The 16,514-nt window shown below is 41.7% G+C and overlaps 1 protein-coding gene across 44 annotated transcripts in view; it reads left to right on the top strand.

Annotated features, from left to right (window-relative positions):
- Positions 1-16,514, top strand: part of FOXP1 (forkhead box P1) — a 521,641-nt gene that overhangs the window by 337,499 nt on the left and 167,628 nt on the right. For 4 of the 44 annotated variants that reach the window (XM_083425283.1, XM_083425268.1, XM_083425279.1 and 1 more), the window contains exon 1: positions 7,235-7,328. The exons of 32 other annotated variants lie outside the window; for them this stretch is intronic. The gene's annotated coding sequence lies outside the window, so the exon portion shown is untranslated. Of the gene's footprint in view, positions 1-6,805; positions 6,992-7,233; positions 7,329-16,514 lie in introns of those variants that run through there. 8 more of the 44 variants (XM_083425278.1, XM_083425264.1, XM_083425274.1 and 5 more) reach the window with 5 other exon arrangements.

Genomic DNA, 16,514 nt, shown 5'->3' with positions numbered 1-16,514 from the left:
AAGAAAAAGGAACCAGCCATTACTGGCAATTATTTTGGGAGAAGGCCTCTCTCATTTTTTTTTCTTCATGTGTTTGAGGGTGCAAAATATTTACCCCTCGTGGCTTGTTTTCTGAGCTATTGTTGTTCACCAGACTTAGTAATACTTCTGTTTTACTACCCCCCCCCCTTTTTAATAACAAATATTTTGGCAGAACAGGTTAGAGGTGTATGTCCTTTTTATATTACCATATTCCAATAAAAACGTCATGTGAAACTTTGTTAACACCGTAATGAACTCTTGTTGCAGGTGAGATCTTCCCACCATTTTCTGGGTAGTTAGTCCATTGCAAAACTGCACATTTCTTTTAATAACGTGTTTTGATTTTGTTTATTCATAGGATTCTTTTTTACTATGCATTTCCATTTGTTTTTTGGTTGGTTGGTTGGCTGGCGGGTTGGTTGGTTGGTGATTAACTTTCTACACTGATACTGCTGTTTTATCTAAAAATATTTCAGGCCATCGTTTCCTCATTTTTTTGTAGAGTTGCTAAACTCCTATTATACGATCTATTCCACCTTTGTTTTCCTTCCTAGAAGTAACCCCTTCCTCCATTTTCTTCAGTGTCTCTGTTCTTCCTGCCCTTTCTGGTTTTTCAAGCAAAAACCCACAATCCCTATAAATGTCTCCCTTTCCTTTTTGTTAAGTGCGACAAATTTGTAACATATAGCAGAGCTCCCAGCAAGTTTCAAGCCATGTAAGGCTTGTTTTAGGATTTTGGAAAAAAATTTCAAAGCTATTAAGTCTTTGTATATTGCTGACCTAGAGTGTTTACTTTCAGGACTACACCTCTTGGTAAACACCTTTTTGTGCTTTGACCTCTGGCAGAAGTTGAACTACCTTCCTCCACCCCACCCCCATTTTGTTTTCTGTCATACAGATTGTGAAATGACCTGTTCAAATACATTTTAGTGCCCTGCTGCTTCATGGAAAGTGGTTTTGTTTTCCTGCAGCCTAGATTCTGCTATCCTCTAGGCCAAACTAGACATCATGGAAGCAAACCTGTGTGTCAAAATCTCATACCCTCCAACATTTGTCAGATGAAAATGGAGACATTAGATTCTACATCAGGAAGCTTCTCCCATGTTTGATCTCCTGCACACATACATGTCATATACACATGTACATCTGTCACCTTGAGCCATCCTCACAGGATTGTTGTAAAGAAAAAATGTGTGAGGGAAGGGATTGTGTACAACACCTTCAAGAGATAAATGGAATGAAGTAACATTTTAGCTGTAAGCTTCCTTGAGTCCTTGCCAGGGAAAAATATGAGTAATAATAATAGTAATAGAAACTGTGAAAATGATCAGGAACATACCAGAGAGTAAATCCTATTGAACTCAGTAGGACTTAGTTCTGAGTAAAAATGCTTAGGATTGCAGTGTAAGCCTGCACAGTCTTTACTCAGTTACTTGGGAGTAAGCACCAGATTCGGAAAGAAGTAGACTCCACCATGGGAGCAGGACCGGGAGAGCATTAGAGTCCTGTCTAGGCAAGTTACATAGGATCAGTTCCAATCTGTTACTTCTGAGGATGCGGACAGGCTGGTTGGATGAATGAAACTGACCATCTGTCTCCTTGATCCTTGCCCATCCTGGATCATAAAAGCGAGCAGGAAAGGTCTGGGCGATGGGCTCCGCTGGGTGGTGAATGATTCCCTCTGTGAGGGAGTCTTCCCAGACCCACTGAAAGAAGCAGTTATTAAACTGGCCACTTTGGACCCAACCACCATTGCCAGCTATTGTCCAGTCTCAAATCTTCCATTCCTGGGCAAGGTGATTGAATGGGCGGTTGCTGAACAACTCCAGGCAAATGCAGACCATTTGGATTCCTTCCAGTTGGAATTCAGGCATCATCATGGGACTGAAACTGCTTTGGTCACGCTGGTCAATGATCCCCAGTGGGCTAGGGAGAAAGGTGAAAGCTGTTTCCTAGTTCTGTCAAATCTCTCAGCGGCTTTTGATACCGTGGTATCCTTCTGGACTGGCAAGAGGGGTTGGAAGCTGGGGGCACTGTTTTATAGTGGTTCTGCTCCTTTTTCCTTGGTCATGTCCAGAAAGTGGTGTTGAGAGATGAGTGTTCAGACACCTGGGCTCTCTCTTGTGGGGTGCCTCAGGACTCTCCCCCATGCTTTTCAACATCTATATGAAGCTATTGGGAGAGATCATCAGGGGGGTTGGGCTAGGTGTTCACCAGTATGTGGATGATACCCAGCTCTACCTCTCTTTCAAATCAGAACCAGTGAAGGCAGTGAATGTCCTATGTGAGTGTCTGCGGGTGGTTGGAGACTAAAGGATTGAGGTTGAATCCTGACAAGACAGAAGTAATGTTTTAGGGGGACAGTGGGTGGGGGGGACTCCCTAGTCCTGAATGGGATAGCTGTGCCCTTAAAGGACCAGGTGCACAGCCTGGGAGTTATTTTTGAATCAGAGCTGTCCATGGAGGCACCGGTCAATTCTGTGTCCAGGGCAGCTGGATACCAGCTCCATCAGGTGGAGATCCTATCTGCCTGTGGACTGTCTCACCAGAGTGGTGCATTCTCTAGTTATCTCCCGCTTGGACTACTGCAATGTGCTCTTTGTGGGGCTACCTTTGAAGGTGACTCAGAAACGACAACTAATCCAGAATGCGGCAGCTAGACTGGTAACTGGGAGTGGCTGCTGAGGCCACATAACACCAGTCCTAAAGGATCTTCTCTGGCTCCCAGTGTGTTTCTGAGCACAGTTCCAGGTGTTGGTGCTAAACTTTAAAGCTCTAAATAGCCTCAGCCCAGTATACCTGAAGCAACATCTCCACCCCGATCATTTAACCTGTACACTGAAGTCCTCCTCTGAGGGTCTTCCCTCAGTGCAAGAAGTGAACTTACAGGGAACCAGGCAGAGGGCCTTCTCGGTAGTGGCACCCTCTCTGTGCAGCGCCTTACCTTCAGATGTCAAGGAGATAAAGATCTACATAACTTTTAGAAGACATCTGAAGGCATCCCTGTATCAGGAAGTTTTAAATGTTTGATATTTTACTATGTTTTATACATGCTGTATGCTGTCCAGAGTGAGTGGGGAAACCCAGCCAGATGGGCAGGGTATAAATAATAAAATTATTATTATTATTATTATTATTATTATTATTACTCCACAGAGGAGGGTTCATATGTTCATTGTTTTCCACAGATGTTTCCATTTGCGCTGTTTGCTATATATATATATATATGCCTGTCTGTCTATCCATCCATCCATCCAGGTTTGGCTAACCCTTGGCCCACCAGATGTAGCTGGACTTCAGCTACCATTATCCCTCACTACTGTGTGGATCTTATGGGACTGGAATCCAATAACATATGGAGGCTGTCAACGTTGGCTACCCCTTGTTCTAGACAATCTGGAAAGGCCAGTCCTGTAAAATATTCAGTTCACGATTAATGTGACATCACTTTGAATCTCACTGAGCCCTGACATGTTAGACGTCTTTTGTGTTTTGCAGAGCTAAAGTTTCACATCAGGTGCATCTTAACCTGGGCTGCATCCAGACAGGCAGATAACCTTGGCATTTAGCATGTTCCCTTTTTAATAAATGGGAATGGCCTTTTGTTTACTAGAAGGGGGGGGGGCTACATTTAAGAGGTCACCTATTAGCTGCATTTTTGCTAGCTGTCTGAAACCCAGCTCTACTGTCTATTAAACTCAACCCACTATGTAAACATTCTTGTGTTGTTCCTGGTCTCTACAGTGGCCAGGGGAGATCAGGTTTCACCTGCCTGCACATCTTCAAGCAATTAGAGCTATTAGCTTGAAGCTATTTCACATTCAAGGTCCATGGTGACATTCAAGTCCACAAGACGGCTGAGGGTAAAAATAAAAGTAATAACAAACCTCCTTGGGAATACAGCCTGGTCACCACTCTTTTGTGTACACTTCTTAATAAATGCAACTGGAGGTTCAGGCAAAATGATTATTGCCAAGAACACTATCTAACTTCAGTCACACACTAGAGAAAATAAGGATAGTCACCTTGCATTGTGATCATGATAATTATTTATTTCTTTGGAATGGTGTAAGATTACCCTTGTTATGGACTGCATTCTCAGCATGCAGACTTTGTAGTTTGCCTCTTGATTTACCAGAGAATTTTTGCTCAGTGTTTACATTGCGCAGCTAGCTGCTTCAGGTAAAGGCTTCGCTTCCAATGACATTCAGCCCCCAGGTTTAGTGAGTTCCAGCGGCAAGTCTTGAAAGCTGTTATTTTTAAAAAAGGTTGAAGCAGATTAGTGGTGACCTTAAAAGATTAAACTAGTACAGTTTAAAGATAAATAATCAGCCTTTAGCTCATTAGATAGCTACATAAGCATGACAGAAGGTGACTTTCTTATAACAGTTTTAGAATCCAGGATGCATTTTTCTTTTTAATATTTACAATTGGGGCGCGAGCTGCTCAAAAAGGTGGGTTTTGCTCTGTCTTTTGGTTCATATAGCTTTCCACCCCAGAAAGCACATTGTAACTGATTGCAACGCTTTAAATTGTTTCAGTGCATCTTCGAATCCACTGTTTTTCTGTTGGTTTATTATGCAGAAGAGGCTAATTTTAAAAGCTATGCCTGCTGCAAAAGAAGATCTTCCTTTGCTGTCCCGGAGGGTGTTCTTAATCAGAAATAACCACAGGCTAAATTATAATGTGGAATTCTGCTGCCCTTTAACCTAACACTGCCTGCTCATTCGGTGTTTGTTAACAAACATCTCTAAGTACAAAATTGTTTGAGAATTACTTTTTCATTATATTCAGCAACTTCAATTAAAGTAAGAGGCTTATACAGAAGGGGGAGGAATTAAAAATGTATGGATTTTCCTCAAGAAAGTTTTAGTGATCATTTCCACATAAGCATTTTCTCCTCTGGTATTTAACTGTCTCGGGGATAGTCCAATTTAAGTAATATCCAATAACAAAGTAGAGTCTTTTAACAATGTAGAGAGAGAACCTAGCAGCTAATCAGATTGCCAACCAATTTTGAAGAAGTGGCGCTCTTAAGGGCCTGGAAACATAAATGGGTGGCATTTCCAAGCGATTTCACAATTAATGAGTACTACAGTCTCATTATGGCTACCGTATAAGGGGTGCAATCCAGAGATATTTAACGGTGTCTTAAGTCCCACTAGAATCAGTGGGCACTAAAGCGTGCTTAACTGTGTATCGGATCTCAGCCTACATTTCTACAGATAAACTAATCCATAACACCTACAGCAGGAAAGAGAAGCAACACACATACTATGCATTTAAAGAAGAAGAAAATTAATAATAATAAAAAAAATGTTTGGCCTACATAATTGAGAAGCCTAATTAAAAGATTAACTGGTGAGCTAAAGGTGACAACTGCTGAGTTAGTAAAGGCTTTTTTACAAGAAACCCTCAATTTCCTCCACTTTGCATGCCAGGAGCAGAAAGCTTGTAGTGCTTAGAGAGAAGGTGAGGCCTCTTTAAAGCAGATCTTTCCCATTCTTTCTCTCTCTCTCCTCCCACCACCACTTTGCCTAGTCTTTCTGTTTCTATGATCTGCCTTTTGAACGGTTTTTGTGGCTGATCAGTTCCACCTAATATGTCTCTTGATTTCTGCTATTGTAATACTCAGACGACATGCTGTTCTCTTCATTTTTATAAGCTTTAGATGCTCCTGCCTGTCATACTCTGGCGGTTTATCTTCAGCGTCTGGATTTGCTTTCAGACTTGCATGTCTATCAAGCTGCTGTTGCTTTGAATGTGAGATCAAAAGAAGATGAATTCCAGTGTAAAAAAAGGGGGGGGGGAATCCCCTTGTATGAAGAAAAGATTGCGTCCTGTGTAAACATCCCATTGACAGCTTCCAATGAGTTATTTTAGCTGAGCATTAGCACCCAGAATGACAGACAGTCCGAGAGTTTGTGCTAAATAACAAATACAGTGGTTGTAGCACATTGACACAACAGCAATACATTTTCTTAAAAATGGGGGGGGGGTCCTGTTCTTTCCCTCCCTGTCTTTTTTTTTTACCCTTTTGAAAAATGACTTGCTGAATAGGGTTGTTCTGCTGTTGGTCTCTTTCCCAACTGCCTTCAAAATACCAAACCCAGTATACTTTCATTGACAGGATCTCTGCGCCCCCCCCCCCCCTTATGTCAAAAGACATGACTTTTGATAATTAAGGCTGAGGGTGGGGGAAGAGGGCTGGTGGTGTTGAAGGGAAGGGAGCTTACTTAGTTATCTGGGCTTAAATAGGTACTTTGTTTTAGTGATTGAAAGGAAACCAAGAAAGAGAATGCATCTGCTGGAACATATTGAATGCACACTCCTGAGATCTTAGATTCAAAAGTCTAATTTATTTTAAATGGGCCGGGGGGGGGCGTGTTATGAAGGAATTTGAATAATTGCTGTGAAGTCTGGCCAACCTTAACAGACATTTATTGACATAAGCGCGTGGGTACCACAAAGAGTGTGAAAAACAAGCTTTCCAAAACTATGTACAAATAAAGAATTTGCCTAGCTGCATAGCTAAGATGCATTTGCTGCTGTTTCGTTGAGTTTTACACACATATATATGTATATGTATATATGATTTCTGTACGTCAGCCAGCTGCTTTAATAGGGTAGAATTAATATAATTTTTTTGGAGTGTTAAACGCAACTTTGAAATTACCTGCAAGCTCCAGCTGATCTATCAGCTTTGCAGATGGGGGGGGGGGGAGGAATTGCTTAAATTCTTGTGGTTTCTTTGTCATTTCATAAAAGCAGACGTTGCTACTGTGGAGGCAAGCCTCCCGTTGTTGCCTACAAAGGGCAGTGCTCCAGTGTGTTTTCCCTTCAGTGTGTGCTTCAGCTGCACAGCACTTCCTGTTTATTCAAACATCTTTTTACCATTCTTCAACCCCCTGCTTCAGAGAAACAGCCAGAATACATCTTCAGCAAGGAGACGGCAAACTAGAGACAGACAGTAAGAGTGCTCTGTTAAACTCTCCATATTCTCTGTTTAAATGCTCGGGGGGGGGGGGTGTACAACATGTAGCTATGATGAACTTTTAACTTGCTATCTCGCTTGCAGAGGCATTCTTTTGCTCTAGGAAAATTTAATTGCTGAGGCTTGAGAGCAAAATAAGATGATTCACGTTGTTTACTGCCTTGTTGGGCAGGAAAACAAGACGAAATGGGAGCTGCCTTCTGCTAACTCGCCCCCCCTCCTCCTTTGGGGTGCTCTGTTTTTCAAATGTATTTCTCAAGAAGTCCTGTGTTGACTGTTGTTTGAGGAGGGACGGCTTTCGCTTAGAGCGTGTGTAAGTTTGTGATGTGTTTTGTCTGTGTGTTGTCCTGTTACTGGCTTAAGTTTAGAAGGAATGGCAGCAAGGAAAGGGAGGGGCAGGAGGGAGTTTGAGGAGGGTCTGCATCTTTAGAAATGCCGTTCCCTTGTGGTTGTCTTTCCGTTTGTTAATATTTGAACAAATCAAACGATAAAGAAAAATCAGGCTGCTGAGATGAGCATGGGTGTTATCTCTGTGGTATGACTGCTGTCTAGACTTCTAGTGCTACAGGAAGATTTGAGGGAAGAAAAAGAGAGCAGACTCGTGTTTAAAAATAGGTGTTAACTTCAACGCCAGAGATTTTTCTTCAGATTTTCAGGGTCTGTAATATTTATGACACCTGGCTCAATCCAGAGGTAATGCTGCTTAATATCTGTAGCTTTTGCTGTAACACATGTTCACGTGGCTTAATAAATTGTGTAGGTTTGGGGGGGGGGGTTGTTTGTTTGGAATTTGTACTGTGTCCAGGAAAGTCCACCAACACAGATATCTAACTTTTTGTCCAATCATTTGAAGCAGTCGTTGTCATATCCACGAAGCACAAGAGGGCATGAAGAATGCATAGTCTGAATAAGCATCCTCAGAGAGGCTCTTGGGGGAAAAAACAAAAACCTCTATGAGGTCTGTTCCATGTTGAGACTTTTAAGAACAGAAACATATATTTTGACCAACTGCATGTGCCACAAACGTTTTAAGAATATGCATGCTTGTGGAAAAACTCTTCCCCCCCCTTTTTTTTTTGCAATATTCCAAAGTATGCAGTGGGGAAAACAACAATATTTTGCAGCTGCCTCGGGGACAATTTGTTTAACAGCAAGATTAACTGCATAGGGAAGATGGAAAGAGTGACTAAAGTTATTTACTCAGATGTCAGTGTAGGTGCAGGCCAGCAAAACCCACTGTGGGAAAGTGGTCTGCTGCCTTTCTTGGTATCTCAGTCTATTGGATGACCATCAGATTTCCCAGCTCACTGGTTTTGTTTTTTCTGGATGGCCGGCTTGATTATTTATCAGAAGGGAAAGGGAGTAGCTCAAGCAAACAAACATGTGGCCAAACTCTTGTTTTCTTTGTGGCTTAATAAAAGATACATGGAAAATAATAAGAGCATTGTTTTTCTCCCATTTTTAATAAGGGGAAATTGTGTATCATTTTAAAGGGAGGGGGAGAGAGGAGGAAGCTTAAAGTGAGTCAACAGTTTTGTGTGTTCTGTGCCTTCAACTTTCTGAAAACTCAAACAGTTCCCAGCCGAAAATTAATCTGTTGCTTTGTATATCCTATCAGTGGAGTGCCAGTCGCATGGGACTTAGATTGGATTTATCATAATTATGCTTACTTCTCCACCTCCATGGAAAATGTCGTTTGCTTTTCCTTTTAACACATCAGCTAGGTGCTTGCCTAAATGAGAAGTACTTGCAATCTTGTGGAGGGATGGATGCTGACTTTGGAGCAAAATATTGACAGCGCAGTTATTCTATCACCCCTATTGGCTGCTAAGTGTTTGCAGTGAGCGTGTGGAGTTTGCGCCCATGTTAAATCTATTACAGGCGCCCCTTTCTTTTTTAACACTGTTCTTGTGAATCTCATTGTGTACAGTGCACCGTTCCTTAATGATAGCTCAGGAGAATGTTAAGTAGTTTTTTTCTGTGAGGGAAAAAAAACCCTGTGAACTAAATTACTTTCAAGAAAGAAAACATTATATATATATAACCAAGTCCTGTTGTATATTTTGGTTGATTTCACTGAATTACAAAGAACTGACAGGCACATGAAAGGAATTTCACATTGGGTGGGCAGGTACAAATTTAATAGATGGACTTGCTTTCAAAATCTCTCCTGGTCTCCTGGAATTGCCCGTCAGTTTCAATGGATGTATTAGATCACCTTGTCTATAATATTAAGTGACTGGCTGCTGTAGTTTTGTTCCGTTATCTAGGTTAAAGGTCATGCTCTCTTCCGGGGATCTGGATTGGGTTCACACAAAAAAACAAAATAAAACATGGAGCAGGACAAGGAAAGGGAAAGTTCTGCTGTTTCAGTGTCTTGCATGCTTGGGACAATTTAGGAAGCTCAAAAGGTGCTCTAAGCCAGTCTATTAATCCATTTATAGCTATGCACAAATGCTTCAAGAGGTTTTAATAGCACATGGTACTTTCCTTCCCATCCATCTACCAGCCTCTGGCAGTTTAAGATTTCAGACAGTGTAGACCAGTTCATACATGTAAACCAGCTTTTCTTTTTAACCATTTAGTGCTGTAAAAGCCACCTACATGAATGCAGAAATGACAGTGAGCTCCCTCCATGTACACATTCAGATTGTTGTTGTTGTTTAGTCGTTTAGTCATGTCTGACTCTTTGTGACCCCATGGACCATAGCACATTCAGGTTAAATACTAGCAAAATCTCGTGTGTGTGTGTGTGTGTGTGTGTGTCCCTAACCTTTCTTTGTATGATTTCTGCTTTCTATTCCTAATATATCTGTGGTCTTTTTTGCAGTTTCTCTTATTTCTATAATACTGTTTCTGAGATGAGGGGACAAGAGCTGCATAGCTATACTCAAGGGGTATATGCACCTGTATGAATATATTATCAGCTTAGCAGTCTTTATGCCCAGTGTGTCAATATATCACCAATAAAAATATGCATGAGGAACTTATTTCTTATGTGGGAACAGTATGACTTCTCATTTGATTTATATTCTGCCCTTCCTCCTGAAGGAGCCCAGGGTGGCAGGTTTAAAACATTTCAAAACAAACAAAAAAGAAGTAAGTTCTTCTCAACCAGTGATCCCTAGGTTGCCAGGAACAGTGTTTTTCAGCCGTCATATGCCTGGGTAAGTAGACTTGAGGTGGGACTTGTAGACCAGAAGTCTCTAAGCAAACGTTGGAGGATCTGCGCTGAGATGGGAGAAAAGAGCTGGTTGTTTCAGGGAAGCCTCATCATTCTGAAAGCACTTGTGTTGGCTTTCATGAGGAACCTTCTCTAGTGTTTCAAGGCGCATCACTACATATTTAGTGTAGGCTCTAGTCTGCCTAGTCTCTATGTGTCACCCAACGTCTTCCCTGTCATTGTGTCGCAGTACTGTTTTCTCAGTGACATATCAGGAACACATGAAGAGCACAGCCAGAGCATACTGAAGGTCCATAGAGATTCTAAAGCCATCTAGGAGCCATCACTATCTGTTGTGGTGGTATATTTCTGCTCTGAATCTAATGCTTATTAGTTTTATCAGATGATCCCAAGCTCTAATTTTGGATGAGAAAACACTGCTGTGTCCCCTTTTTATAAACCTGTATCATATCTTCCTCCCCACCTCTCCCCTTAGTCCCATCCACAGCCCAGCTTCTCAGCTTCTCTCCAGAAGCTTTCTTCTTCTACTGCTTTATGACAGTTGCTAAATGGAGCTAACAGACTAGGAAAGAGTTGCCCTCACACTAGTTGCACCCTATTCCCGTCACACTTCCGTGCGTTTATTATAGAGCACTGATTATGGAGAACATAGGAAGCTACCTTCTACTGAGTCAGACTTTTGGTCCATCTGGCTCAATGTTGTCTACTCTGACTAACAGTAGCTCTTTAGGTGTTCCAAAGAGGAACCTTTCTCAGCCCTACCCGAAGCCACCAGGAATAGAACCTTCTGTGTGGAAGGAAGTGTTCTACCATTGAGCTATAGTCCTTCTCTTTTTGTGTGTTTGAAGGACATATTGATGGGAATACATATTAGGTAAAGAGAATACCTATAATAAGGTAGGAAAGCTGAGATCCTGTGTATAGGAAGGTCATTTATTACATTACAGATTTTAGTATACTGTAATCCTGGCACGTGTGCTTACTTAAATTTGCTGGTTTGTGTGCTCAATACTTTATGAACGTGCCATCCTGTTTGCTGCATTGAAAGTTATTAGAAGTTACTGTATGCATATTGAAGGGGGTTGTATAATACTAGCTCATAACGTGTACAGTTAATAACATAGCTACTGTGTGACTGGGCAATAGCATGTCCACCCAAATGCATAAGGTGGTAGCAAAGACAGGAGTTCATGTTCTTTCAAACCTGGGATTAGTTTCATGCTAAACATTAAGATAAAGATTTAAGAGCTCTTTTGGATCAGGCGTCTAATCCAGCATGCATACGGTGGCCAACCAGATACTTATCGGAAGCCCACAAGCAGGACCCGAAGTGTAATAACACTTGTGTTTCCCAACAACTGGTATTCAGAAAATACATCCTGGTGGTGGAGGCAGAATATAGTAATGTTGCCTTTGTTGTTTAATCGTGTCCGACTCTTCGTGACCCCATGGACCAGAGCACGCCAGGCACTCCTGTCTTCCATTGCCTCCTGTAGTTTGGTCAAACTCATGTTAGTAGCTTCAAGAACACTGTCCAACCATCTCATCCTCTGTCATCCCCTTCTCCTTGTGCCCGCAATCTCTCCCAACATCAGGAACTTTTCCAGGGAGTCTAGTGACCACTAATATCCTTACCCTCAATGCAGTTGCATAATCAATCCTCTTTCAGCGTCATCCTAGTTGGTAGACATCACTACATCTTGTGGTGGGAAATTACGTTGTTTAACTCTGGAGTTATGTGAAGAAATTCCTTTCTGTCTGTCCTGAATCTTCTAGCGTTCAACTTAATGTCCTTTAGCTCTAGTGTTATGAGGGATACTGCCAGTACTACAGGGGAGCAAGCTCTTATCTGACAGAAAGCCTGGTGTTTAATAGTTATTATATATTTGTTATATTAAATTGCTTTGAGGTTGTATTGTAACCAAGCTGTGCATAAATTTTGTTAAATACTCTTAGAACAAACTGCCTTTTAACACTTTAATCTTGAATTTATCCAAGCATTGGATTTGAACCTTGGTTGCTATAAATGTCTTTATACACACACACACCACTCAGTTCAAGCTAAATGTAGTTTTGGCATCTTAAGACACATTGATAAAAGACCTTCAGTACCATAACATTTTTACAACTTGCAATGGTTTATGGTTGGCATTATGGTTGGCTTTTAAAATCCACGTGGCAGGCAGAAATCCATCAGGTTAAGCATTTTCTAGTGCGGAAATACAATTATGCAAAAAGCTTCATCAGTTAACATTCTGCCTGCCAGACATCATTATATATATAAAACCAGTTTCCCATCCCTGCTTTATGCTTGCCAAAGCAAAGAGATCCAAACAGGAGTAAGAAGTCATCTGACCTGTTCACAGTCTTCCCCACTATGGTATAAAGTATTATATTTCTATTTAAATCACAATACACCCCCCCAAAGAATGGCACCTATACATAAAAATAAAACACCTGCAAATGTTGTGCCCAATACCCCTGCAGTGTGCTATGCCTAGAAAATCCTACTGGCATCCCTGTAGCAAACCAACTGCTGTGTCTACATACTAACAAAGATATAGGGCTTGCTTAGTTCTGTGCTTCTCTCTCAAGCAGCATTTGTCAGACTGGATTAGACTACAAGTGCCAGTATTATAAGGGCTGGTATCCATCGACGTTGAATGGAGATCAGCAAGCTAATTTCACAAAGGCACTCCAAATAGTCTTGAAATGGCTTAGAGGAGGTGAGAAAGAAAGAAAGGCAAGCACTTCTCCTACTATGCTAGCCATCTTGCTTTCTTTTCAGTGATCCTCTCTTTTCTTCTCTGGCTCCAGAGGAGTGATGACTGTTGATTAGCCTTTAGAATTGCAGGGCAAGCAGGTTTGATCTCAGGTTAGGAGTGAAGGGGGAAAGTCTCAGATGAAATTAGAGGACTAGTGAGGGCTACTCTGAACCACTGAACAGACTGCATGGCTTGACAGTAAGGACTTTATTGTGCTGATTCTTACTAGTAGGACTTTCTCCCCAACGTTTCTATAACTCGAAATTCAATATGAGGGAAAAGTTAATGTGTTTTTTTCTCTCTCTGTTCCACTAAGTTGCTGCCAACTTCAATTGTTCTTTCTGCCTGATTTCGGAGGGTCCCCTGGGGCTTAATTTGAACCTATGTTCACTGACTCTTGATCCTAGCTAGATCTTATGAATTAAAAACTAAGTGTGGCCTTGAAGCATGTGCAAAGTACCTTTCTGTTGACAAAATGTAGCCGCAACTAGCCCACAACTAGAGTGGCCATGAGGTCTTCCAAGCAAGTTAAAGGCAAGTTTAACCCCAGCAACTCACATTTTAGAAATGAAGCAAAACTGGACTCCCTCCCCACTTCTTTAATATTTCTTGGATTTCCTTTTTCCTTTAGCTCAAGTTTCTTTGTGTGATTCTTTCCTAATTTGGGCTATGCATTATATCTTGAAGCTGTTTCCTTCTCATTTGCTTACAAACACCCTTTCCCAATGCAGAAAAAGATCTCTTGTGGTAACCTTCTGGGAGGTATATACTCACAGGGATCCTGACAGATACTCATGTGAGAAGACCCCATGAATACAAGAAAGATGGCCTTAAGGGTTCGCCGCCTCAGAGTCTTAACTTCACAGTCACTCTCAGTTGAGAAATGAGGCATTTCTTGCAAGGCTAACTCTTCTGGGGACATTAAAAAAACCAAACTGGTTTTAACCAACATGTGGGGTTCTTTTGCCAGAACAGATAGAAAGCAATATCACATTTTGAGGAAATCAATGAAGCGCTAAGTTTCTTAGTGGCACTTACTCCCGGGTACGTACAGTTAAGAGTGCAGCCCTAGTTGATTAAGGTACCAAATGGAGCCAGCTTCACATTGATAACTGTATTGCTCAAAAGTCTTTCTCCTTTAGTAAACTATCATCTAGGAAACTCAAAGCTTCCCTTTCTGCCATATGGAGGAGAGCATGAGTACCAAGGATAGTGTTCTATACTTCCCAAATGCGAACCAGAAATATCTATCTATCTTCAGTTTAGCATTCCAACAAGTAAATGTACCAACTATATATTATTAGACTTCCATCCATTGAAGTCTTACTGCTGAATCACTTATATTTCCAGGTATCAGAACTTGTATGTCAGCTGAATGTTTTTCCCATGTTGGAAAACTTCCATATTTAGATTTCCAAGGGGTCCCTCCAGATGGGGCCTCAAGAGTAGAAATGGATGCGTAGTATTCTGGGCCTCTGCTAAGTACCATCAGCTGCAACTGTGACTTGCTTTATAAGATTCCCCTACCTTGTCACCATATCTTTCTAGCTTTCTGAGGGTTCATGCTTCCTGACTTGCAGAACTAAAGATGCCCTTCAATTAATTCAAGAATGCAGTGAAATCTGCGTTTGCTAAACATTTCGGTGAACATATGCAGAAGGAAGTGTGGATGCCTCACTCTCCTCCTTCCGTGTAGGCATCTTGCACAGGGACTATTTCTTTCTTGTTTTACATTAATGAAGTCTTCACTGTTCCCACTGTTAACACCTACGCATGTACTGAACGTCTCCAAGGAGACAAGGAAACCCTTGAGTCCAGCAATGGTGAATCCTCCAATGAGGCAGCAAGCAAGAGGCAACTCCTTGAGGCATCTAAGCTTCCAGCTGTCCTCCTGCAGACATTAATTTCCTTCTGGCTCCTACAGGCAGGCTTTCTTCTTTGCATCTGAAATGTTGGTGAGTGCTTCAGGCTTCTGAGAGTGAGCTGGGTAGGGAAACACTTCTTGCATCTCTTTGTGATCTTTTCCCCAGCCTCCTATTTATGTCACCTGGCTTCCTCTTCAACAATTCCAAACGTATTTCCAATTCTAGCACTGTCACCACTGACTTTCCCTCTTTGAGCTATATATATATATAACCAGTCATTACTGATCTTTCATAAATCCAGCCTTTGCTGCTGTTTATGTGCTTTGCTAACTTCTCATCAGGTATTAGGAAACAGGCCCTGAGTTGCCATGTATTCAGGATGCTGCTTCCTGCTGAGCCCACACTGCCAGGTGTGGTCAACCTGTCTGAAGGGTGGAGTCTGTTTTCATCACTGTGCGGACTTGCAGGGGATTTGCATCTTCTCTATTAGTTTCTGAAAGGGCTGCTTTGTTTTGGCAGGAAGCAATTATTTTTCACAGGCTGCACAATTAACTTTTATGGCATGGCTAGTTGCAAAATGTGGAGATGAGCAAATGCTTAGATATTTCAAAATGAGGAGAAGACTATCAATCTATATGAGCCAGAATACCCTCAAAAAGACATTAAGAGATGTCATACCTCTGATATTTAAATGCTAAGGACAGACATCAGGATATCACTGTCTCCATATTGAACCATGTTTATGAATTTCCCAGGTATGTTTTTCTGAAGCAGAATAATACACTCACCAAATCCGCTTTTGGTTTGAACTAGGAAGGACCCTACTTGTCATCTTAGCATCTAATGTTTCTACAGCAGTCTGGGGCAGGGCCTTACCTCTGAAATGGCAGGACCAGTTTTCAGCAGTCTGCTTAAATATGTAATGCATAAGAGGTAATACAAAATAGGACCAATCACTCTATAAATATCATCGGCATAAGCCACGGAGAAAAGCTGAGAATTTATTATCCACCTTCATTGTAAAGCATTGAAGAGGGTTTGATCTTTCAGGGCATGGAAGATCCTGTGCTCAGATAACCGTAGGATTTCCTTGTTCAGAATGTTTATCTTACCTCATAATGAAGAGAGGGAAGATGGGAGAACGTGAGTCAGTCTGCTCTTGATGCCTCCCTCAGTAAAATCCCAGGAGGGAATGTACAAAGAAGGAAATAACACAACCCCTCTTCTGCATTATGTGTTTTCACTAGGGAACAGTAGAAAACAAACCAACCCTATTTCACAATCTATCTTTTTCTCTAGGGCAGCCTTTCTCAACCTGTGGGTCCCCAGATGTTGTTGAACTACAACTCCCATCACCCCTAGCTAGCAAGGCCAGAGCTCAGGGATGATGGGAGTTGTAGTCCAATAACATCTGGGGACCCACAGGTTGAGGACCGCTGCTCTAGGGTGTGACTGGCTAATCTGTGGCCCTCTAGATGTTGTTGGACTCCCCATAATCCCTTTCCATAGTGTGTGGGGCTAATCGAGGTTGGAGTCATAACAACAACAACAACAGGTCTGGCTTACCAACAGTGGTAAGCCAACCCTGCACTAGAGGAATGTGTACTTATGTGCTTTGAGAAAGCTTTGAGAGGAGGCTGAGACCACTACCAACTCAATAGAATGTAAAATAGCCAGGGCTGTTC

Source organism: Podarcis tiliguerta (assembly GCF_965153285.1).
Source record: "Podarcis tiliguerta genome assembly, chromosome: 2".
Taxonomy (NCBI): Eukaryota; Metazoa; Chordata; class Lepidosauria; order Squamata; family Lacertidae; genus Podarcis; species Podarcis tiliguerta.
The sequence above is the reverse complement of the archived record's forward strand: the minus strand, read 5'-3'. Positions and strand labels throughout refer to the sequence as shown.